This window comes from Oryctolagus cuniculus, chromosome 1 (assembly GCF_051225735.1).
Source record: "Oryctolagus cuniculus isolate XC-2025 breed Fujian yellow rabbit chromosome 1, ASM5122573v1, whole genome shotgun sequence".
Classification (NCBI taxonomy): domain Eukaryota; kingdom Metazoa; phylum Chordata; class Mammalia; order Lagomorpha; family Leporidae; genus Oryctolagus; species Oryctolagus cuniculus.
Genome location: NC_142867.1, coordinates 128,011,973 through 128,037,397, shown reverse-complemented (window position 1 = coordinate 128,037,397; position 25,425 = coordinate 128,011,973).

Sequence of the window (25,425 nt, the reverse complement as noted above, 5' to 3'; positions counted from 1 at the left end):
ATTTGACCAGTTAATATGGAGGATCACATTTATTGATTTTGAAATATTGAATAATAAATTGATTTAAAAATTTTGAACATTGCATCCCTGTAATAAACTGTACTTGGACATAGTTCTAAATTATTCTTGATAATTAAGAATTTTCTTTGTTTCCATATTTATGATAAATATCAGTCTGTTTTATGTTTTGTGCCATCATTTTCTGATTTGAGAATCAGGGATTTATTTAAAGGGCAGAGTTACAGAGAGGTCATTTAAATGAAGCAGTAGAACTGTGACTTCCTCTTGTGTCCCTTTGTGCTCATCATTTATAGTTGTCTCAATATTTTCTTTGTGTATTTGAGAACCACATTAGACAGTGCTGTTTTTGCTTCAATTTTCAAATATCAGTATGAAAACTCAGGAGAAGAAAGTAAGTCTTCCATTTAAGCATATGTTTGCTTATCATGTTCTTTTCTCCATAAAGTTAAAGTTCCAAATTTGCTTCTTTTATCATTTTCTGTCTGTTTGGAGAAATTCCTCTAGCCATTCTTTTAGGATTTTTTAAAAAATTATTTAAGGTGTACAAATTTCATGGATTTCCTATACACAGATTCAAGAACATAGTGACACTTATTCCTACTTTTAATTTTTACAAAGATTTATTTTCAGTTTTCTTTCTCCTCATAAGGTTAACCCTACACTAAGTAAAGAGTTCAACAAATAGTATGAAAAAAAAAAAACTGTTCCTCATCAGTAGAGACAAGGGCTGTAAACAAACATCAAATCTCAAATGTCAATTTCATTCCTATACCTTACTTTTTAGGTACTCTGTTAGTTATCACAGATCAGGGAGAACGTATGGGACTGGCTTATTTCACTAAGAATAATGGCTTCCAGTTGCATCGATTTTGTTGCAAAAGACAGGATTTCATTTTATTTTAAACAACTGAGCAGTATTTATTTTAAGATTTATTAATTTATTTGAAAGACAGAGTTAAGAGGCAAAGGCAGAGAGAGAGAGAGAGAGAGAGTGAGGTCTTGCATCCACTGGTTCACTCCCCAAATGGCCACAACTGCAGAAGCTGGGCTGATCTGAAACCAGGAGCCTGGAGCTTCTTCCAGGTCTCCCACTAGGGTGCAGGGGTCCAAGGACTTGGGTCATTTTCCACTGCTTTCCCAAACTATATCAGAGAGCTGGATCATAAGTGGAGCAGCTGAGACATGAACTGGTGCCCATATGGGATGCCAGCACTGCAGGTGGAGGCTTTGGTAGGGCACAACGCCAGGCCCATCTGCTGAGTAGTCTTTTAGGGTATCTTTTAGGCTTTCTTCTTCTGAGAATTTCTTGACTTCCTCTTCACTTCTGAAAGGCATTTTCATTGGGTATAGGATCCTGCAGTGACAGCTCCTCTTTATTTAGCACTTTGAAAATACTGTGCCGGGGCCGATGTTGTGGCACAGTGAGTTAAGCTGCTGCCTGTGATGCCAACATCCCATTTTGAGTCCCTGCTTCTCTGCTTCCAGTCCAGCTCCCTGCTATGTGCTTGGGAAAGCATTGGGAGGTGGCCAGAGTACATGGGCCCCTACCACACACGAGAGAGACCTAGATGGAATTCCAGGCTCCTGGCTTCAGCCTGGCTCAGCCTAGGCCACTGTGGTTATTTGGGGAATGAACCAAAGAATGGAAGACGTCTCTGTCGCTCTGTCTCTCCCTCTCTCTGCCTCCCAAATTAATAGTATAAATCTTTTAAAAAATATGTTGTGCCACTTCCTTTTGGGTTACATGTTTCTGATGATAAATCTACTATCATTTAAAGCATTTTTATCCATGTATTTACTTTGTCAGTTTTTTCTGGTGGCTTTCAAAATATGTATTTTTTGTCTTATGTTTTCTCAACTTAGTTATGATATGTTTTAGTTTGATTACTTTGAATTTATACTGCTTTGAGTTTTCTCATTTTCTTGAATGCTTAAGTTCACATCTTGCCAAATTGGGGGATGTTTCAGTCATTATTTCTTTGAGTACTTTTTCAGAGTAGTCTTTTTTTGCATCTCTCTAAATCCTAGTAACACAAATGTTAGATTTTTTATTGTAGTCCCACAGATCACTGAGGCCTTCTTTACTTTTTCTTCCAGATCTACTTTATCTTTGTTGTCCAAATTGAATTATTTTTATTGCTTTCTCTTCCAATTTATTCGATGTTTTCTGTCCCTTGCATTTTGTTGGTAAATCTAACCACTGAACTTTTTCTCAGCTGGCTACTGTGATTTTTAAATTCTAAAGTTTCCATTTAATTCTTCTTTGCACCTTCCTTTTCTTTGATGAGACACTCAATTTCCTTGCTGAAGTTTCCTATGCTTAAATTTATTTCAACTATGTTTGTAATAGCCTGTTGGGACATTTTGAAGCTATTTGTAATAGACTGTTGGGACATTTATTGGCTTGAAACTATTTTTCAAATAGTCTGACACCTCTGTTATATCAGCATTGGTATCTATGTATCATTTTTTAAAAAGAATTATTTTATTTATTTGAAAGACAGAGTTACAGAGAGAGGTAGAGCCAGAGAGAGAGAGAGAGAGGTCTTCCATTCTGCTAGTTCACTCTCCAAATGACCACAATGGCAGGAACTGAGCTTATCTGAAGCCAGGAGCCAGGAGTCAGGAGCCAGGAGCTTCTTCTGGGTCTTCCATGTGGGTCTCCTACTGCTTTCCCAGGCCATTGCACTTGGGCCATTTTCTACTGCTTTCCCAGGCCATAGCAGAGAGCTGGATCGGAAGCGCAGCAGCCGGGACTAGAACCAGCACCCATATGGGATGCCAGCACTGCAGGCAGAGGTTTAGCTGAATATGCCACAGTGCTGGTCTTATCCTTTAAATTTCTTTACAAGATTTATTTATTTGAAAGGCAGAGTAACAGAAACAGAAGAAGAAAAAGAGAGAGAGTACTTTTCTGTCTGCTGATTCACTCCCCAATGGCTGCAACTGGCTGGTGCTGGTCTGTCTGGGTCTCCCACGTGGACTGGAAGCAGAGCAACCAAGACTACAAAGGGTGCTATAATATTGGATGCAGGCATCCTAAGTGGCAGTTTAGCCTGCTACACTACACTGCCAGTTCCCTTCTTTAAATTTTTACTTTTTAAAAAATTTATTTGAGAGGCAGAGGGACAGAGAGCAATAGAGTGACTAAGAGAGCTCCCATCTGCTGATTCACTTTCCAAATGCCAGCAACTTCTGGGGCTGGGCTAGGCTGAAGCCAGGCTTAGCACTCAATTCAGCTCTCCCACTTGGGTGTCAAAAACCTAAGGACTTGAGCCATCACTGCTGACTTCCAGGGTGTACAGTAGCAGAAAGCTGGCATCAGGAGCAGAGCCACAACTCATACCCACACTCTCTGAAGAGATGCAGGTGTCCCAAATGTCTTAACTGCTAGTCCATGAGCTCACCCGTTCCCTCCTTTTAAAAAATTCAGTCTTACAGCCAGTGCCACGGCTCAGTGGGCTAATCCTTTGCCTGCGGCGCCGGCACCCAGAGTTCTAATCCCAGTTGGGGTGCCGGATTCTGTCCCGGTCGCTCCTCTTCCTGTCCAGCTCTCTGCTGTGGCCCGGGAAGGTAGTGGAGGATGGCCCAAGTCCTTGGGCCCTGCACCCGCATGGGAGACCAGGAGAAGCACCTGGCTCCTGGCTTCGGATCAGCACAGTGCGCCCGCTGCAGTGCACTGGCCGCAGCGGCCATTGTGGGGTGAACCAACGGCAAAGGAAGACCTTTCTCTCTGTCTCTCTCTCTCACTGTCCACTCTGCTTGTCAAAAAAGAAAAGAAAAAAAAATTCAGTCTTACAATGTCTTCTACTTGGTATGCTAAATTATTGTGCCTTTCACATCTAATGTGATTGTCGATGTTTTTGGATTTAATTTTACTGTCTTGCTAGCAATTTTCTATGAGTTCTGTTTGTCAGTCCTCCTCATACCCCACCTCTTTTTTCCCTGCTCATGGAGTAGTTGAGCAATTTTATTCCATTGTTTTTCCTATTCACCTATACTATCTTTTAAAACTTTTTACCAAATAGTTGCCCTAGGATTTACAATATACACCTTCAATTAATCAGAGTATGCCCTCATATAAAATTATAGCCTTTGTGTGTGGTATAAGAATCATATAGCTTTAATTTCTCCTTTCCATCTTATCTGTTACATGTTTTACTTTTTTGCACATGGCATCAACACTTGTACATTGCTACTATTTTTACTTTAGATCATCAATTACCTTTTTTTTTTTTTTTTTTGACAGGCAGAGTGGACAGTGAGAGAGAGAGACAGAGAGAAAGGTCTTCCTTTGCCGTTGGTTCACCCTCCAATGGCCGCCGCGGCCGGCGCGCTGCGGCCGGCGCACCGCGCTGATCCGATGGCAGGAGCCAGGAGCCAGGTGCTTTTTCCTGGTCTCCCATGGGGTGCAGGGCCCAAGCACCTGGGCCATCCTCCACTGCACTCCCTGGCCACAGCAGAGGGCTGGCCTGGAAGAGGGGCAACCGGGACAGAATCCGGCGCCCCGACCGGGACTAGAACCCGGTGTGCCGGCGCCGCTAGGCGGAGGATTAGCCTAGTGAGCCGCGGCGCCGGCCTAATTACCTCTTTATAACAAATGAAAACAAGGCAGAATTTAAGTCTTCTAATTGTATCTTACCTTTACTTTCTCCATTTCCAACACACTTCATTTCTTTCTGTAGATCTGGTAGGGGTGGGGAGTAGCTTGGAAAAAGGAATGGAGGCTTGCCAGTGCCTGCACTGTTGCCCTCACTCCTGCAGTACCCAAGCCCCACTCCCAGGATGTCTTGACGCCATGACACATCTCAAAAAAGGCCATGAAGGGCTGGTGCCGCGGCTTTCTAGGCTAATCCTCCGCCTGTGGTGCCGGCACTCTGGGTTCTAGTCCCGGTTGGGATGCTGGATTCTGTCCCTGTTGCTCCTCTTCCAGTCCAGCTCTCTGCTGTGACCCACAAGGCAGTGGAGGATGGCCCAAGTGCTTGGGCTCTGCACCGGCATGGGCAACCAGGAGAAGCACCTGGCTCCTGGCTTTGGATCTGCACAGTGTGCTGGCTGTGGCTGCCATTTGGGGGGTGAACCAACAGAAGGAAGACCTTTCTGTCTCTCTCTCTCACTGTCTAACTCTGCCTGTCCAAAAAAAAAAAAAAAAAAAAAAGACCATGAAAAAGGGCAACACTCAAGCCCCACCCAGATTCTGCCCCTTTTGAATATTCAATCAAGCCACACCCACACACCACCCCCTTTGCCTCTAGACACTGAAGGACAGCTCCAAACCCTATTAGTTGTAGAACTCGCTCTTTTTTTTCCTCCCTCTTGAGTGTGTTTTTTCCCTTTGCCTTTAAATAAATCTGGCTCTCCTGCTCATCTTTATCAATGCCTTTTCCTTGAATTCTTTCTCCCATGGAGACTATAATCCAGACCAAGCCTCACCACAATAGTTTCAAGTTGAATCACATTTCTTTCGACTAAAAAATGACCCAGAGTGTAGTTCTGCTGGTAGTGAATTTTCTTAGCTTATTAGATAATTTCACTCACTGTAGAATTCTAACATTTTTTTTTTGACAGGCAGAGTGGACAGTGAGAGAGAGACAGAGAGAAAGGTCTTCCTTTTTGCCGTTGGTTCACCCTCCAATGGCCGCCGCGGCCGGCACACTGCGGCCGGCGCACCACGCTAATCCGATGGCAGGAGCCAGGTACTTATCCTGGTCTCCCATGGGGTGCAGGGCCCAAATACTTGGGCCATCCTCCACTGCACTCCCTGGCCACAGCAGAGAGCTGGCCTGGAAGAGGGGCAACCAGGACAGAATCCGGCGCCCCGACCGGGTCTGGAACCCAGTGTGCCGGCGCCGCAAGGCAGAGGATTAGCCTAGCGAGCCTCTAATTAACATTTTTTAACTTTTATTTAATAAATATAAGTTTCCAAAGTACAGCTTATGGATTACAATGGCTTCCCCCCCCCATAACTCCCCTCCCACCCGCAACCCTCCCATCTCCAGCTCCTTCTCCCATTCCATTCAAATCAAGATTCATTTTCAATTCTCTTTATATACAGAAGATCAATTTAGTATATATTAAATAAAGATTTCAACAATTTGCACCCACACAGAAACACAAAGTGTAAAGTACTGTTTGAGTACTAGTTATAGCATTATTTCACATTGGACAACACATTAAGGACAGAGATCCTACATGAGGAGTAAGCACACGGTGACTCCTGTTGTTGACTTAACAATTGACATTCTTGTTTATGGTGTCAGTAATCTCCCTAGGCTCTTGTCATGAGTTGCCAAGGCTATGGAAGCCTTTTGAGTTCACCAACTTCGATCTTATTCAGACAGGGTCATAGCCAAATTGAAAGTTCTCTCCTTCCTGCAGAGAAAGGTACCTCCTTCTTTGATGGCCCATTCTTTCCACTGGGATCTCAGTCGCAGGGATCTTTCATTTATTTTTATTTTTATTTATTTATTTTTTTTTGCCAGAGTGTCTTTGCTTTCCATGCCTAAAATACTCTCATGGGCTCTTCAGCCAGATCCGAATGCCTTTAGGGCTGATTCTGAGGCCAGAGTGCTGTTTAGGACATCTGCCATTTTATGAGTCTGCTGTGTATTCTGCTTCCCATGTTGGATCATTCTCTCCCTTTTAATTCTATCAGTTAGTATTAGCAGACACTAGCCTTGTTTATGTGATCCCTTTGACTCTTAGTCCTATCATTATGATCAGTTGGGAACTGAAATTGATCACTTTGACTAGTGAGATGGCATTGGTACATGCCACCTTGATGGGATTGAATTGGAATCCCCTGGTATGTTTCTAACTCTACCATTTGGGGCAAGTCCAGTTGTGCCTGTCCCACATTGTATACCTCCTCCCTCTCTTATTCCTACTCTTATATTTAACAGGGATCACTTTTCAGTTAAAATTTAAACACCAAAGAATAATTGTGTGTTAAATAGTTCAACCAATAGTATTAAGTAGAACAAAAAAATACTAAAGGGGATAAAGTATTAAGTTGTTCATCAACAGTCAGGACAAGGGCTGATCAAGTCACTTTTTCTCATAGAGTCCATTTCACTTCAATAGGTTTCCTTTTTGGTGCTTGGTTAATTGTCACCGATCAGGGAGAACATATGATATTTGTCCCTTTGGGACTGGCTTAATTCATTCAGAATCATGTTTTCCAGATTCCTCCATTTTGTTGCAAATGACCGGATTTCATTGTGTGTTTTTTTTTTTTTTAACTGCTGTGTAGTATTCTATAGAGTACATGTCCCATAATTTCTTTATCCAGTCTACTGTTGATGGGCTTTTAGGATGATTCCAGGTCTTAGCTATTGTGAATTGAGCTGCATAATTAACAATTTTTATTTCTTTCAGCACTTCAAAAATGTTACTCCATTGCTTTTCAGCTTTCAAGACATATCAAGAAAAGTAGTATCATTTTTCTTTTTTAAGATTTATTTATTTTATTTGAAAGTCAGAAAGAAAGGGAGAGAATGAGAGAGAGAGAGAGAGAAAGAAAGAGAGAGAGAGTGTTCATCCATTCACTGGTTCAGTCCCCAGATGTCTACAATGAATAGGGCTGGGCCCGGCCAAAGCCAGGAGCCAGGAGCTTCTTCCAGCGCTCCCACATGGATGGCAGTGCCACTTGGACCATCTTCTGTTGCTTTTCCCAGGCCATTAGCAAGGAGCTGGATTAGAAGTGGAGCAACTGGGACAGGAACTGATGCCCACATGAGATGCTGTTGTTGCAAGCGGCGGCTTTACCTGCTGTGCCACAACATTGGCCCCCATCTTTATTTATTTCTCTGTAGGTAATAGTTCTTTTTCTCTGGCTGCCTTCAAACTTATCTCTTTGCTTTTTCAGTGGTTACTTTGGTTACTTTGTGAATAGGAATAATTCTTGTTTGTTTGTTTCAGTATTTAGCCTACTTGGTGTTCTCTGAGCTTCTTTGATCAGTGGTTTGATATCTGTAACTAATCTGGGAAAATTCTTGGTAATTCTTTCTTCCAATATTTACTTGGGCCCATTGTCTTCCTCTTGTGTTTCCAACATTCTGACTGCCTGCTTATTACATCATGGTTTCTCAACTCACAGAGTCTGTTCCGTTTCCCCTTTACTCTTTTCTGTTTTCTTCAATTTAATTAATTGTTGAGATCCTCCAATTTCTTGGTTCTTTCTTTAGATTGTTGCCTCTTGATAATCCACTTGAAGGCATTTTTAAATATCTGTTATTACTTTCATTTCCAACATTTCCATTTTATTGCTTCTCTGTGATGTTACCTACCACATCTCATGCCAGGTTTACCTTGCCATTAATGCCTTGACGTATCAATTTTCCTTACTTATACTCACTGTCATATAGTTCCAAGTGTGTGTCACATCACAGTATGATTCTGATGGATCCTTTTTCTCTTGGGAGCATGTTGCTTCATCTTGCCTCTTGTGTGCATTGTAAATTTTTGCAGAAAGACAAGTGTCTTGTGAAGGACCTTAGAGATTGAAGTAAAAAATGCTCATGCCTGAAAAAGAGCTACATCTTCCTTCTGCTAAGATTTTAGAATAGTGGCTTGAGCTAATGTGACTAGGAATTGGCTGAATTTGAGGTTTGTTGTTGCTATGGTTATGCTCAGTAAGTTAGAGACTTCACATCTCCCTAACAATAGCTTGTGTTTAGGGTGGGGGCTGATTTTCTAGAGAATATTTTTCCATGAATGCTACACTGTTCAGTCAGAGGTCTTCACCATGGCTTGTACCTAAGAGAAGATGTGTCTCTTGCTATTTGTTAACTTACCAATAGAGGTTGGACACTTCTCTTTTCTTGCGATTGAGCATCCATCTTTGGCAGTCATTGAGTCCCCGGATCTCAGGGATGGTGATTTCCATGCTGTCTTGTTCCAAACTGGGGTCTCCCTCCCCTAAGGGTAAAGGTATCCCCCCATAGCTAGTGCTATCTCCAGCTGCAATGGGTCTTCTCCTGTGCCCCCAAAGGTGATGGTAATTTTTGCCTCACTCATTAAGGCTTTTGTTCCCTAAAGAAGATAAAGAATATGGGCACTGATGGAGTGTTTTTCTCCTGCAATGTTTGTCTTCCTTTGAGAGTCTCCCAGTCTTTTCTGTGTATACCCAGTAGTGTTTACAAGGAAACAGACCATAGGTGTGCCTGGTCTCCCCTGGTTTGTGTGCTGCCCAGAGGCTTAATCATCTATGACCAGTGCCTTACCATCTTCCAACAATTTGCCAGCTCCCTTAGTGTCTGAATGCTTCTTGGGAAGGTCAACCAGTTCTTGCTTTTCATCTGCTCTGCAGGTACATGCTTCTCCTTAGATTTGGAGCCTGCTGGTTTCCCTGTGAGCTCAGCATTCTAGTTGATTTATGAAAATCATGAATCTGTTGTTTGTTTCTCCTTTTATCTATTTTTTGTTATTGAAGGGATGGGATAGCCATTCTTTCCTTATTCCTACCTCCCTGAGAGGAAAGCAGAAGTCTCTAATATTCTTGCTTTTTAAATATCAAAGAATATTTTACTCTAGAATTAGATTTCATCAAATTACTATTCAAATATGAGAGCATAAAATAGACAAGTGGGATTTCATCAAGCTGAGAGGCTTCAGCCCTGCAAAGGAAACACTAAATGAAGCAAAGAGGCAACTGACAGAATGGGAGAAAATATTTGCAAAGTATGAAACTGATAAAAGATTAATATCCAGAATCTATAAAGAGCTTAAGAAATTCAATAACAACAAAACAATCCAGTTAAGAAATGGTCAAAGGACTTGAACATGCATTTTTCAAAAGAGGAATTTTAAATGGCCAACATACACATGAAAAAATGCTCAGGATTACTAGCCTTCAGGGAAATGCAAATCAAAACCACATTGAAGTTTCACCTCTCCCCAGTTAGAATGGCTTTCATACAGAAATCAGCAAACAGCAAATGCTGGCGAGGATGTGGGGGGAAAAGTGCCCTAATCCACTGTTGGTGAGAATGTAAGCCAGTACAGTCATTGTGGAAGACAGTGTGGAGATACCTCAGATAGCTGAAAATAGATCTACCGTATGACCCAGCCATCACACTCCTGGGAATTTACCCAAAGGAAGTGAAATCAGCATATAAAAGAGTTATCTGTACCCCCATGTTTGTTGCAGCTCGATTCACAATAGTTTAGATATGGAATTAGCCCAGATGTCCATCAGTTGACTACTGGATAAAGAAATTATAGTATGTATATACACATTATGGAGTACTAATCATCTATAAAAAAAAAAGAATGAAATCCAGTCTTTTTGCAACAAAATGGATGCAACTGGAAACCATTATACTTAGTGAAATAAACCAGTTCCAAAAAGACAAATATCATGTTTTCCCTGATCTATGGTAACTAACAGAGCACATTTTAAGTTTCAATGATTGTTTTCAGCCCTTGTCTCTATTATTGAGGAACAATTTTTTTTTCTTCCTGTTTCTTGAACTCTTAACTTACTGTAAGGCTAATTTTATGAATATAAAATAAGCTGAAAGTAGATAATTGTAAAAATTAAGAGAGGGAATAAGAGAGGAAGGAGGAGGAAGTGTAGAAACATGGGTGGGAGGGAAGATAGGGTGGAAAGTATCACCATGTTCCTAAATCTGTATATAGGAAATACATGAAATTTGTATACCTTAAATAAAATAAAAAATAAAAAAACGTGAGGGCATAATAAAAATGTTTTCAGACATCGAAGGCTTTGTCATAAAGACGTTCCTATTGAAGACAGCTTCAGATGGAATATTATTTATTTATTTATATAACATTATAAAGAATTATTTATTTATTTATTTATTTATTTATTTTTTGACAGGCAGAGTGGACAGTGAGAGAGAGAGACAGAGAGAGAAAGGTCTTCCTTTGCCGTTGGATCACCCTCCAATGGCCGCCGCTGCAGCCGGCGCACCGTGCTGATCTGATGGCAGGAGCCAGGATCCAGGTGCTTTTCCTGGTCTCCCATGGGGTGCAGGGCCCAAGCACCTGGGCCATCCTCCACTGCACTCCCTGGCCATAGCAGAGAGCTGGCCTGGAAGAAGTGCAACCGGGACAGAATCCGGCGCCCTAACCGGGACTAGAACCCGGTGTGCCGGCGCCGCAAGGTGGAGGATTAGCCTATTGAGCCACGGCGCCGGCCAAGAATTATTTATTTGAGATGAGGGGGGAGAGAGAGCACAGATGAGGCACACATATACACACAGAGAGCACTCCCATTGTCTGGTTTACACCCTAAATGCCCACAGTGGTAGAGAGTGCGCCAGGGCAAATCTAGGAGCTGGGAACTTAATCCAGGTCTCCAATATGTGTAGCAACTACTTGAATTGTAGCTTGCTGGCTCTCCAGGTCTGCAATAGCAGGAAGCTGGAGTCAGGAGTGGAGCTGGGAATCATTAGGCGCTCTGATGTAGGACATGGGCCTCTTAGCCTGTGTCTGACTATAAGGCTTGTTATGGGCCCATACATCTTCATCTTTATTCCGAGTTCTTGTCCCCACAGATAAGAATTCAAAGGAAAGGCATAAATGCAGTACACAAGGGAGAGCAGAATTTATTTAAGAGAGAGAATTTATATTCACTCGTAAGTATGAGAGTTACCTATGAGAAGACAGAGGGGAAAGAGGCCAGAGAAGGACCCATAAGTGTGGTCTTGGTCTTTTGCCAAGAGCAAAAGAAGCTCCCCCCGCATTAACAGCCTCTTTTATGAGATGGGGGTTGTGCCCTAACTGAATATACAGATGGTGCAGTATTTAGTATATGAGGCTTTCTGGGAGTTTTATGTGCCTCCACATGGAGCTAACATCCATGTGATCACCATGGCGTCTTCTTCCTGCTTTCAGATGAGACACAGGTGCACCATGGGAAAGTAGGTATTCTGGACTGACAGGTAAGGGTGTGGACTTAAAATGCAGGCCTACAAGAAATTATGAAAAAAATTCTTCCAGTTTTATTTATTCCTACCTAACTCCCTGCCTAGTTTCCCCATGTCAGGGTTTTAGATAAACTATTTAAATACTAAAAGGATAATCCAGAACATTTTACCAATGTAAAAGAAATAGAGGTAATAAAATACTTAAGTATTTTGTCTTTTTAAAAATAGATATTTATTAATGGTGACTCAGAATTAAATACCTAGAATAATAAAAACATGAAAGATATTTAGGAGATTAATGGATGCAGCAGTGCATTAAGAGTTCTATTTAATTAGGGAGAAATAATACCTTTTTAGAGCAAGTGAAAATACAGAAAAATGTAGGATAGTCTAAAAAAGTAAGTGATGTGATAGGCACAGGCTCAAATAGATCAGTACCACAATAAATGTAAATAGGCTAACTCACTGTTTACAATACACACGTGGATAGATAGGGCCAGGAGGTATTCGGATAACCTAGATATAGGCATGATTGCAGGATTTGTCTCTAGTTCAGATTTTCCTGTAACGTTGTCTTACTAGCTAACGTCACAGAACAGACACACTCCCAGCACAGCGTTTCTTTCTTCCAGTGTTTTATGGGGGTATTTTATGCTTATACCCATCAGACTCAAAATGACTTCAGGGAAGATAGCAAGTTATTTTTAAAATACAATCGGTGAGCGCGTGTATAGAACTTTTTCAGATCCTGGCAAGTGTTAGTGAGGAGAGTTCATTCGGATCCTGCTGAAAGGCGTCTCAGAGTGTGCTAGCTGGGCACTTCTCTGCCGTTGTGCACTTGTGCTGAATGGGCTTCTATGGCGCCTTTCACATTTAGCTTGGTGCTGGAAGACAGGCCCCAAGAAAGTTGATAAAATGTTGAAGAAAATCATGACAAGGAAGCGAGTCTCCAAGAAAGTTGAGAAAATGTTGAAGGAAATTGTGGAAAAGGAAGCAAAATGAATAAGAACACTGATTGAATGGAGATGATATTACTGTGAATGAGGAAGCTGTGGTTAACAATCGGGCTTGTTGTTGGTGATTGATAAGGGATATTCAAAAAATGTTATAACCTGTAAAGTTTGCTATTCACCTCCAGGCATTTTATTGTGTATATTTATGTTTTAGGAAAGAGATTTGGGGTTTTTACATATAAAAGTTCCTCACAAAGTTCATAAAAATGTATCATGATGAAACTATGACAAAATTTTTGCACTAAAATAAGCTTGTGTTTTAATTCATTTTTTTCAGTAATTTTTTGAGGTGCCCTTATAAAGTACGTTAATGGAGAAATAAAGTGTTACTTATTGGGAGGCTCCTGGCTGTTGATGCCTGGTTGTCAGGAATGAATTGTTGATCTTAAGTGGAAGTTGCCTGTATATGAAGTAACACATGGAGACTGATAAGATGTTTCTAGAGAAGGGATGGGCCACCAAACAGTAAAACTACATTCAATTCACTAAGCAGATAAATATATACGCACCCTTCACAATTGATGAAGCCAAAATTGCTGGAGCTACAGGACAAAACAGACATATCCACATTTGTTGTGGAGATTTCTACGTACCAAAAAGCAGCATGTGTAGAAGAGATTTTAACAACAGGATTAGTGAGTCCTGAATGTGAGGCCATAATATCCCAAAGGGTTATTCTGCCTACTGTCAAATCTTCTAAGGTATGGGGATTTTAACTTCTCCTTGTTTGATTGGGTCATTCCTCTTTGTTTTTGCCTCAATCCTTCTTCCTATAGTTTCCATGTGGTGGTTTTAATTCTACCCCATTGGATCATCTGCAGAAAAAGACTAGGGGCCAGCTTTGCGGCATAGTAGATAAAGCCAATGTCGTGTCCGAGATGCTGCACTTCCAATCCAGCTCCCTGCTAATGGCCTGGGATAAGCGGTGGAAGATGGCCCAAGTGTTTGGGCTCCTGGCTCCTACATGGGAGGCCTGGCTGAAACCCCTGGCTCCTGTCTTCTGCCTAATCCAGCCTGGTTATTGTGGCTATCTAGGGGGTGAACCAGTAGATGGAAGATCTCTCTCTTTGTCTCTCTCTCTGTAACTCTGGTTTTCAAAATAAATAAGTAAATCTTTTTTTTTTTTTTTGACAGGCAGAGTGGATAGTGAGAGAGAAAGAGAAAGATTGAAAGGTCTTCCTTTTGCCGTTGGTTCACCCTCCAATGGCTGCCACGGCTGGTGCACTGCGGCCGGCGCACCACACTGATCCGAAGGCAGGAGCCAGGTGCTTCTCCTGGTCTCCCATGGGGTGCAGGGCCCAAGCACTTGGGCCATCCTCCACTGCACTCCCTGGCCACAGCAGAGAGCTGGCCTGGAAGAGGAACAACCAGGACAGAATCCGGCGCCCCAACCGGGACTAGAACCCGGTGTGCCGGTGCTGCTAGGTGGAGGATTAGCCTATTGAGCCGCGGCGCCGGCCTAAGTAAATCTTTTAAAAATATATAAAAGACTATTACCATGTCTGAGGAGTAGAGCAATTTTTTGAGTTCTTTTTGTGTATAGTAGGAAGTGAGAGTCTAAGTTAAGTTCATTATTTTGCTTATCCAGTTGCCCCAGCACCGTTTGTTGAACAGCCAATGCTTTCCCCAGTGAAATGTTCTGGTACCTTTATGAAATCAATTGACAACACAATAAGGGTTCATTTTGAATTCTTCAATTCTGTTCCATTCATCTATATTTTTATTCATACACTACTTTTATACATGTAGATTTATAGTTATGCTTTGAAGTTTGGGAGCATAAGTACTTCAAATCTATCGCTTTAAAAAAAAACACCGTTTTGGGTTTTGCATTTCCACATAAATTTTACAATCTACTTTTCAATTTCTGAGAAAGTAATGCTATGGATTTGGGGTGGTTTGTAACATGGCAATAGAAAGTTGGAACAAAGCCATTTGCTTTCAATCATTTTATGTACTAATGTCTTAGCCTTCTAAGTGCCTTCAAAACCACATGTCCCTTATCTCATGTGGTGGATTTCTATTTTCTTTCTTTTTTGACCTGTGTGAAGCACTTCAGCTTTTTATCTATTATATTTTACATAACTAAGTTTTGCTGGAAATTTCAGCCAACTGGTCGCCTGTTCCATCACCCAGCATGTCTCCTGTGTCTCTCAGCAGTGAGTGATTTTCAAATCCAATAACCGCACTTTTGTGGACCTTAATGCAAGCTCTGAATGAAAACTGTGGAGCAGACCAGGTGAGATGGGCCCTGTGGTGAAAAGAATCCAGGTGTCTCCAGGTGAAACCTGGGCAGGGGCAGAGTTTGATGAAAACTTTGGAAATCATGGGCCACTACTGCGAAACATCAGGGAGAGTGAAATTTTACCTGTGGGGTGCAACAGGTTCTCTGAAGAACTTTGGTCTTTGCAGTTGTAGAGATCACTGTTGCTTTTGATGAACTCAGGGACAAGCTCCTTGAGTTTTGCCTCATGGAGGATGGCTTGGTGCAAAGCTTCCAGGCAGAGGGACACGACGTGGGCTCTGTAGGCAGAGGGACTGTGTCTTTCTCGGAAGCTGGGAGGGAAAGGCCAAGATCACAGTACATCCACAGCACTAGAACAAACGCCCCAGGGGACTCAGGCAGTCTTTTTGTAGTTGAAATTATATTAAGGAGGAAAGAGAGTCAAGAGAGAAAAATTGACCCACTAAGAAAGGAGAGTACAAAGTGAGCACTGACTCCCTACTGCCTGGGAGATTGAGTGCGCTTGGTAAGTAAGCTCCCAGCCCGTAAAACAAAGCAATGCGGACAATCGGGACACAGGGACGACCTTGTGGAGGAGGAGCTCACACTAATGAGGCAATACACAGGAAAGTGAGACGTACGAGATGGGAACTTCTCTGCGCCTCTCACCCCTCTCCACTGAGGTGCCTCTCAGCTGCCAGTGTATCCCACAAGGTCTGCATCTCCTGGGGGAAGGAGGCGTGTTGAGATCAGTTAATAGGGGTGCCACTAACATGTGCAGGGAACTGCAGTTAACTGATGATGGGGGCAGGAGGGAGGGGTTCTCTTAATTATGGTGTGATCTTTGCAACGTAGAGTTGGGGAGAGACAGAGAAGGGTCCTCTATTTGCTGGTTCACTCCCCTAATGGCAGCAACGACTGGAGCTGGGCCAGGCTGAAGCCAGGAGCAAGGAGCCAGAAGATTCTTCTGGGTCTCCCACGTGGATGCAGGGACCCAAATATCTGGGCCATTTTCCACTGTTTTCCTAAGCCACAGCAGAGAGCTGGTTTGGAAGAGGAGCAACCGGGACTTGAACCAGCACCCATATGGGATGCTGGCACCGCAGGCGGAGGCTCTGCCTACTATGCTACAGAGCTGACCCCTGTGGTTTAGTCTTAAGGCAAGACCCTTCAGTATCCTCACCTGCAAGAGGGGAGATGCAGAGGCTATCTGGTCAGTTTCCTCCTACCCCTCCTTTGAAGAGCCACCCTTCTCCATTCCTTATACTTTAGATGGGGCTGACAACCAGAGAACCCCACCTTCCTGAGTACAGGGATAAATGTATAGGGAACACAAGCCAGGCCAACTTAAGATAGGCAGTCAAAGGCTGAAGGGGTGGGGGCAGAGGTGGCCAGAGTTGAGCCATTCAGGGGCTACACCACAGAGATGCCAGGATTCCTTCTGGTGCTGCATGCTGGAATTTTTCCTAGAGATAGGTTTTTTTTTTTCCTCCAGCTGAAATTAACCAGTGTCCATTTGATCATTTTTTAACTGAAGCTTTCTTGGTATTAAGGAAGGGGACATCCTACTGTAGGCAGGAGAAGGCTGCAGGCTAGAGGACAGAGCCACTCTGGTCACTGCCAAGGTGGGACAGGACTCGCTCCTGGCCCGAGGGGGCGTCCCTCCAGGTCTCAGTCCCCTTGCAGGTGCCTCAGGTGACACCAGAGCCATGTGCTGCTGCATTGCTCCCGCCCTTGGTTTCCTCCTTCATGGATCCAGCTCCCTTCCTGTCTTCAGGGATATTTCTATAGTAAATTGCATGTTTTGAACTACTTTGATGATTTTGGAAAAACGATTAAGAATTAATCCAACATAGTATGAAAATCTGGGCCTAGCCCCTTCCGCCAGCCCGAGGGATCTCAAAATATCTGACAGCAATCCGTGGGAGAACAGGGCTTTTTGAATTTCTTATTCTGCCACTCTTCCCTGTTGATTTTGCCAATCTGGTCTAGAAAGGGAGGAAAACACACATAGACAAAAACCCTGTGCAACTAATTAGTTATTTTGCCAGTTTGGGAGGGAAGTGGGAAAAAATAAAACCCTTAAAACCAAATAACAATAATTTTTAAAGGAGCCCAATTTCCATAAAGCAAATATGTTGGACCTAGTAGTAGGAGGCAGCAGGCTCTCGAGAATGCTAAACCCTCTCCACATTTGCATATATATTTTTAATAGGGGTTGATGACAACAAATACTGCAACACAAATAATTAAAATATTTTAATTGCATTTCTTTGAGGCTTTAGTTTTTTTTTAAATAAATATATAGGACAAAATTGGTGCTACTCAGTGTCAAAGATTCTGGCAACTCCAGTTGTTTTTCTTGAGCCACATGGGAAGGGAAGGTTGCAGGTCTCTTTGAATGACAGGAATGGGAGGGGCACTCGTCTGGGAGCTGGAGCCCGTGTAGAGGAGAAAGATAGTGCACTCATTATGCACTTGCCTTCCCACTCACTAGCACAGTGCACGAAACACAGTGGGCAGTTCATCTGCCCTTTTGACCAGGGATGCCTCTGCCGGTGCACTGGCCCTGGCAGGGTTGGAGAATTTTTTGCTGCCAAGGACCATTTGGATATTTATAAATCATTCGTGGGACATACAAAATTATCAACTTAAAAATGAGCCTGCTGCAGATTTATTGAGTTTTGAGTCCTGCCTGCTGTTGCCTTGGCAGGGCCAGGCCAGATAATTTCACGGGCCTTATATGGCCCACGGGCTGGATGTACACCTTCCCTGTGACACATTTCACAGATCACAGAATGCTGGAGATGGAAGGCCCAGAGGATGCAATGAATCCTACAGGCTGGAAAGCAAAGGTGCTGTAAAATACCTGTTCTCTGTAGGGTGTCCGGTCTGATCCCTTAAAACAGACTGGCAGGGAGCCTCAGTGGTGGGAAGACTCCTCCGGGAGCATTTCGCTGTGGCTGGCTGGTGAGTTATCAGCAAGGAGTCCCCATGAGTGGGGTGCTCCCCCTTAGGTTTTGATGCTGCAGAGTCATCCAGAGCCAACTGCTGGGTCTCTGGCCTCTTAGCTCTTAGTTGAGGTCAAGCCATGGCCCCAAATTACTGGAAGTGACTTTTGATATTATTGTAACTTATCTCACTGGAGGCCTAGAGGGTCTTAAAAATCACCTAAGCTGATGAACCTGTTAGGGTCACAGTTTTGTAGCCAGGCTTTGGGAAACTGTGGTTTTAGAGGTGGTTTTGAAGTAGCTACAAAATCATAACAAATAAAGCCAAGGCCAGCTGAGGTCCCAGCTGCTGGGCTTCTCCGTTCATGCTAGTGAGTTCATTTGGTCTCCACTTGCAGGCTTGGGTGAGGCCCAATCCTGATCTAGGTGGGAGAGAGGCTCGAGCTTCACGGGTCTGATGCTTGAGGTCCTACCTGGAGTCACCTTGGATAATTTTCTAGATACATGCATTTACTGCCATTTCTAGGGGTAAGATCTTTCCCTGCTCTGGTGGCTTTTCCTCCTGCCTTTGTCTACTTTTCTAACTCTCCTCCTCATGGGGTCAATTGAGACCTGAGTTTGAGCCCTGACTCGGCTGTTTGTTTGACAAAGCAAAACCAACATGCTCTCAGAGTCTCAGCCTCCTCTTTTTTTTTTTTTTCTTTCTTTCTTTCTTTCTTTCTTTCTTTCTTTCTTTCTTTCTTTCTTTCTTTCTTTCTTTCTTTCTTTCTTTCTTTTTTTTTTTTGACAGGCAGAGTGGACAGTGAGAGAGAGAGACAGAAAGGTCTTCCTTTTGCCGTTGGTTCACCCTCCAATGGCCGCCACGGCTGGCGCACTGCGACCGGCGCACTGCGCTGATCCGATGGCAGGAGCCAGGTGCTTCTCCTGGTCTCCCATGGGGTGCAGGGCCCAAGCACTTGGGCCATCCTCCACTGCACTCCCGGGCCACAGCAGAGAGCTGGCCTGGAAGAAGGGCAACCTGGACAGAATCCGGCGCCCTGACTGGGACTAGAAGCCTGTGTGCCGGCGCCGCAGGTGGAGGATTAGCCTAGTGAGCTGTGGCGCCGGCCCTCAGCCTCCTCTTTTCTAAAGTGAGGTTCTTAATGTAATGATATTGCTTTACAGAGCTCCTGTTATTATTGCCATTTCAGGGCTGGTTAACAGAGTTAAGGGTCTAGAATAGTCATAAAGGAAGTGCTCCGTGGACTGTGGAAGTGATTCTTGTTTATCCCTCCTCTGGCTCCTCTTCTTGCTGCTGTTCTCCTTGGAGCCGGCACCCTGTCCTGGTCCCCAGCCTGGCCACTGGGCCTTGGTCTGATGGAGAAAACTCCCCGGTGCCCATTGCTGTTCCTCCCCTGGATTCCTTGCATCACCAGCTCTGATTTCCTCAACACAGGCTCCACTCAGCTCCCAAATATTTCTGCTTTGGTCTGAAGTCCTGCCTTGTGATTCCAGCCTGAACTTGACCTGGCACTGCTGTTCCCTTGGACACCTCCTAGGTGCCAGCTCCTTCCCAGGCTGCAGACGGCAGGGCCTGCTCATACTAAGCTTGGGGTGAGCTGCTTTGGCTCATCAAGACCCCCGAGAGAAGAGACTAGATATCTCTGAAGCCAAATCTAATTTAGTGACATTTACTACCATGCATGTCTACCCTTCTGCCTGTCCAGCCCACCTCCCAGCCACCCTCCCAAGGCTAAAAAAGGAGCAATATCTGCCTCCAACCCCCAGCTCAGGACAGCCATCCAACTAAATAAAAAGACTCTGAAGATTGGGTGTGGTAGGAATAGAAAGGTGTGGGGTCACGGAGGACTGGTGCCTGGTTCCCTGGCAGTGTGAGCATGAAAATTCATAAAGCAGGGCAGACAGAAAGGGAGGAGCAGGGGTGGGGCAGGAAGAGGGTGGAGAAAGGAAGGGAAGGAGAAAGGAGAAGTGAGAGAGGCAGAGGAGAGGGGAGGGAGGGATTAAGAGAAGGAATGAGAAGTAAAAACTGTGCTCAAAATTCTTTCCGTTTATACTTTTATTTGCAAATGCAGGAAAAGTTGCTGAGCCTCACTTCCCTCCCTTCCCAAATGCAATTTTAGTATTTATGTAGAGAGTTGACGCTGAGGCATTTTCCATTTGTTCCTCTGCTCCATATGTACTTTGTGTTCTGGTTGTTTTCATACCGGTGTATTTTAACTTCCCAAGGAGGTCTCCAACAGAAGCCTTTGTAGCAAATGAATTGTTCACAAGTGCTTGGCAAACACATGTCGAAATTCCAGTCTCCACCTGCCCCCAGCTTTGTGCTCTAACCCTGGGCTCCTCTTGCTTACAAGGTTGTAACCATTCCCCCTAACTTTCTCCCTTGGCTCCTGCACCCCAGTGACCTCAAGTTCCATTGTTTTCTGAAGTTCATTCCTACTATCTTTGCTTCTAATGGTTTTATTTCAGCTTTCACCACTGCCTACCTGGATTAATGCAATTGTCTCTTTACGGTTCTCTCTTCAGCTACTTGTCTACCTGCTGCCTGCTTAATCCTGAAAGTATGTTTATGGTGGAATCCTCCGTGTAGAAATAGTCCTTTGTGGCTTAGCACATCGATTCAGCCCCCATGGCTGGTCTTTCCAGAGTCAGCGCTGTTGTGTCTCCATTTCTCCCACAGCTTGGCCAGCTTCTCAGCCTGGATGGGGCTCATTGTCCCCTGGATGGGGCTCATTGGGGTTGTAAAGCACATAATTTATGCTGCCTCCCTTGGGAGGGCACCTGTTGCTGTCCATCACCCACCCACATTCATGGCTCAGCTTCTCATCAAGAAGCCCAGTACTGGGGTGGGTGCTTAGTTAAGACACCAATGGAGACACCCATTTGCCAAATCAAAGTGTCTGAGTTCCATGCCTGGTCCTGGTTCCTGACTCCAGCTTCTCACTGATGCGGACCTTGGGAGGCAGCAGATGTCAGCTTGAAGGATTCGGTTCCTGCCATTCAGCTGAGAGACCTGGGCTACACTCCTAACTTCTGGCTTTGGCCTTGGCCCAGCACTGGCTCTTCTGGGCATTTGGGCCATGAACTGGTAGATGGGTGCTCTTTCTATATGTCTCACAAATAAATAAATACATACATAAACATTTTAAAAGTGAAAAACATATTTAAAGAAAAATAAGCTCAGTGCTGTGATCTGACTGAGTAAGTGCCTCTAATTCATTTGTTGATGTGGTAGGAGGTGGGACGTAGTGCAAGTGATTAGGTCATGAGGCTGGAGCCCCCTTGTTGGGATTAGTGACCACTGAGAGAAGTTCTAGAAAGCTGCCTCCCCATCCACCATGAGCGAGAAGGTGCCATCTATGGACCAGGACTGAGCGCTTGCCAGATGCCAGCTCTGCTGGTACATTGACCCTGGACTTGCAGTCTCCAGCACTCCAAGTAATAAAGGTCTGCTGTTTATATAGCCTTCAGTCTATGGTATTTTGTTATAGCAGCCAGAATGGACCAAGACAGCTCATGTCTTGATCCTCTAATCTATATGGCGTCACAGGATCCTCTGATCTATATGGCAGGTTGGGATTTGGTCATACATTCTTGCCCCTGGATGCTCAGTGATTTTAAGTCCATCCTGTCGTTCCAATACAGATCTATGGTTTTTGTGAGCAGGGACCAAGCTGTGTCCTACAGTAGCCTTTCTACCATCACCCCACCGTGGGTGACATGTTGGGTGCTGGGGATAGAGGTGAACGAGCAACCACAGACATTGTTCATCCAGCATCTTGACCTTGGCCCTAGTGACCCTTAAGGTCATGGTCTGCTCCACCCCTTAGCAGTGGATTTGTCCTATCTTTCAGACTTGTTTTCTTCCTCCATAAGTGGGAGTACGCATGCATCTTACGAAGACTGAGTCGGTCCTCTGTATTGTGCTGCTAGTAACACATAGAACCTGAGCTCCTTTGTCTGTTGCTGGTGGTAACAACTATGTTCATAGGTGGTTCACATGCTTAAATATCTCCTACTTACTGCTACAGGGGATCACTGGGTAAAGAAGAGGGACCCAGAACAATCACGTTTCCGTCTTCCAGATTTATCTAGAATGAGGACGCAGGCCTCCATGGTCCTTAGGCCTTGGGTGACCACACGGAGCAAGAAGCCTGCCCTGGGCCTCATGTCTTCTCACTGAGGCAGCAGACCAGCCATGGGGCAGAGCTCCGGGCTTCCTGATGGCTTTGCTTGCTGCTTGGTGACCAGGCCAGTGCTGAGTTCATGGTAGGCCTGCCACCAGCACTGGCTGGGTTGACTAGCGAGAGGCTTGCTGCTGTGGCAGTGTGATGAGCTGGTGCAGATGTCACTGGAGCGAGGTGCTTGCTCTGTCTGTGCTGCCTCACCATCGCCATCTGTTTTTCCCTTCCCTGCTGTTGCCTCCTCCTGCCTGCCACTCTCTTTCAGCTCCATCTCAGGGCCTCCACCAGCCAAGGGCACCGTTCTCCGGTCCCTGTGTAACCCTGCTGGGGAAGGAGGGGACCACCAGGGGTATGTGGACATGAGTATGTGGAAGGAGGGGTAAGAGTGCCTGGGAATGTGGAAACAGGTCAGTGAGTGAGTGAGGAGATGGGAGGGAGAGGAAATGGGGCAGAGAGGGTGAGAAAGTCAGGAGGAGACAGGAGAGGCAACCAAAAGAGATAGGATAGAGGGCCAGGGTGGGAAGGGCATGGGTGGAGAAAGTCAGTGTGTGAGTGTGACGCAGACCTGGTTCTGGGCAGGACCTACAAGATGGACCTTGGCTGGAGGCCCCAGGACCTGCTGATGCTCCTCTCCTTTGGAGCTGGGTGGATGGGTGGGCAGCACTCCCTTGATCTCCCCATGATGCCCTGCAGGAACCTGGGGACCACCCCCAGTAGACATTTCCAAAGCTGGGCTGGAGCCTGGTGCTGTGAAACCGAGTGCTTGGAGCTGCCTCTCTCCCTCAGAGCTTCCTCAGTGGAACTCTGGTGCCAGGAAACTCGCTCTGATCCCAAGGAGGGTGGTGATGGAAAAATGCAACCAGCTCCTGGGAGCTGGGGCTGCATCCCTGTGGCCCTCAGGGTTTGGAGCAGAGAGATGTGCTGGGGTATGTCTGTGTCCCTGGGAAGGGTTGAAGTGGAGAAATTAAAATCACCAGGAAGGAAGTGGAGTCCCAAGGGTGACATGGTGGCTCGAGCTCCTGGGGCCCAGGCTGCCAGACTGGGGGCTGAAAAGCTACCTGTAGCCACCAGGGTGTCTAGTGCCCCAGCTGGTCCTCCCCTCCAGAGCCTTCAATAGTTACCTGGACTCACCAGGAGGCTTGCCCGTACCCCTCACTGTCAGTTCTGGAGACATTTGAATAATGAATTCTGTTTAAGACTGAAAACCTCGAAGTTCCATCTGTAACAAGACTCGAAATAATTACAGCTGATGATTGCCTGGTACACTCAGCCAGAAAAAACAGAACAGCTTTTGGCCGCCAGCAATTACAAGCAGCACCGGCTTCAGCACAGACAGAACTTTTAAATGAATACATGAATACATTGCAGAGGATCAGAGGCGAGGGCGGCTGCTAGAGCTGGGGCTCGGGTGGGAATGTGGGGGAGAGAGAGATCGAACTCTCCTCCAACTCTTTGCCCGTTCTAATTTACAACAGTGAGCTAGCAGGAGAGCTGACGTGGAAAGGGCATTGTGGGGCCACTCTTTTAGGGTTTTTTGCAGTCTGAGTTCTCACCCAAGGAGACAGAGGGAGCTTGCTGGCCATGGGTGGGGTTTGGAGTCACAGAACCACTTCTCATGTGGTTCAGGGAGCAAAGCGGAAGCTTGGCACGTGGTGCTTCACTACTCTGAACTTTTTTCTTCTGTGAACATCTTCTCTGGGTGTTCTCAGCGGGCTCAAACGGATCGTGTCTCTACAGCGTCTTGCAGTGCTACCTGGAATAGAGGAGGTTGTCAGCGAGTGGGGGCTGTTAGATTTGCCAGTTCTCCTGTCACCCCCAAAGGGCCCTGCCTTCCTTTCTCTGTTTTTTTTTTTTTTTCTCATTTCTTCAATTCTTCACCCTGGCTGGATCCACCTGACCTCAATGACTGATTTAAAAGAAGTAGAGTCCTCAACAGCCTTTACCATACTGGCCAGCATGTTCTACAGAGAGAGAGAGCACCAATGTAGAGATAGACCTAGAAATATGAGAGGGTAAGGGAATTGGTTCCTTTGATTGTGGAGACTGAGAAGTCCCAGGACAGGCCATCTGCTGGCCAGGGACCCTGTGATGCCCGTGGCTCAGTCCACATCTGATAGTCTCAGAACCAGGGAAGCTGATGATACAGCTCTCATTGGGAGGTCAAATACCCCAGAGCCAGGAGGCTGCTAGTCTAAGGCCTGGAGTCCATTGACAGGTGAGCCTGGTGTTCAAGGCCTGAGAAGAGACTCATTCACTTTCTGTATTTGTTCTACCTCCTGTGAGTAGATGGCACAATCAATAGTGAAGGCAGACCTTCCTCACCTGGTCTGCTCAGGCCCCCTTGCTAATCTTCTCTGGGAACTCACATAACACACCCAAAATAATGCCTTACCAGTTTCTGAATAGTCCTTAGTCCTTTCAAGCTGACACCTAGAATTAGCTACCATGTCTAGCATTTGGTTAGGGTCTGTGCAGGTGAAGCTGCGGGAACTGAAGCAGAGTGGAAAGGCCAGGGCGAATGCACTCTCACCTGCTCCCTCCTTGAATGCCTCATTTGGTGCAGGTTCACTGTGTTTTCCTGCCTGATTCACACACCTGCTAATACCAACCAGGATTAGGATTGGGAACTGGAAACTCGGGATTTTAAAAGCTGCTGCATGAGCTATCAAAGTCCCGGTGATTGACCATTGCCGTGGCGATTTCCAACCTGATGCGGAGACTCTATCATTTCAGTTCACTGCAGCTCCTCGCCAGCCTCTGACTCAACCCTCCCACTCCCATCTGCGAGTTCAGGCAGGTTTGAAGGGCTGCTTCCTGTCCCTGTAGACTGCAGCCATCTGAGTGGGAGTCGCAGAGCAGCCTCTGTGCACACTCTCTGAGTGCTCCAGGGAATTATCCCTGAAAAACCAGCAAAACTGTCTGCCCTCTGCAAAGCAGGGTACCTGATGCTGCCCTCTCTCATGTACAAGCATCATGGGGCTATGATGTGCCCCCTTTTATCTCAAACAAGAGTTGAGATAAAAGGGTTGTATATGATCTTCCTGTTGTCACCCGAGTGGCCAGCATTGAGATGTCAGAGAATCTCTTGGGTCTGGTCTATTATTTTGACTTGGCTCACCCAGACTCTCTGTAATTAAG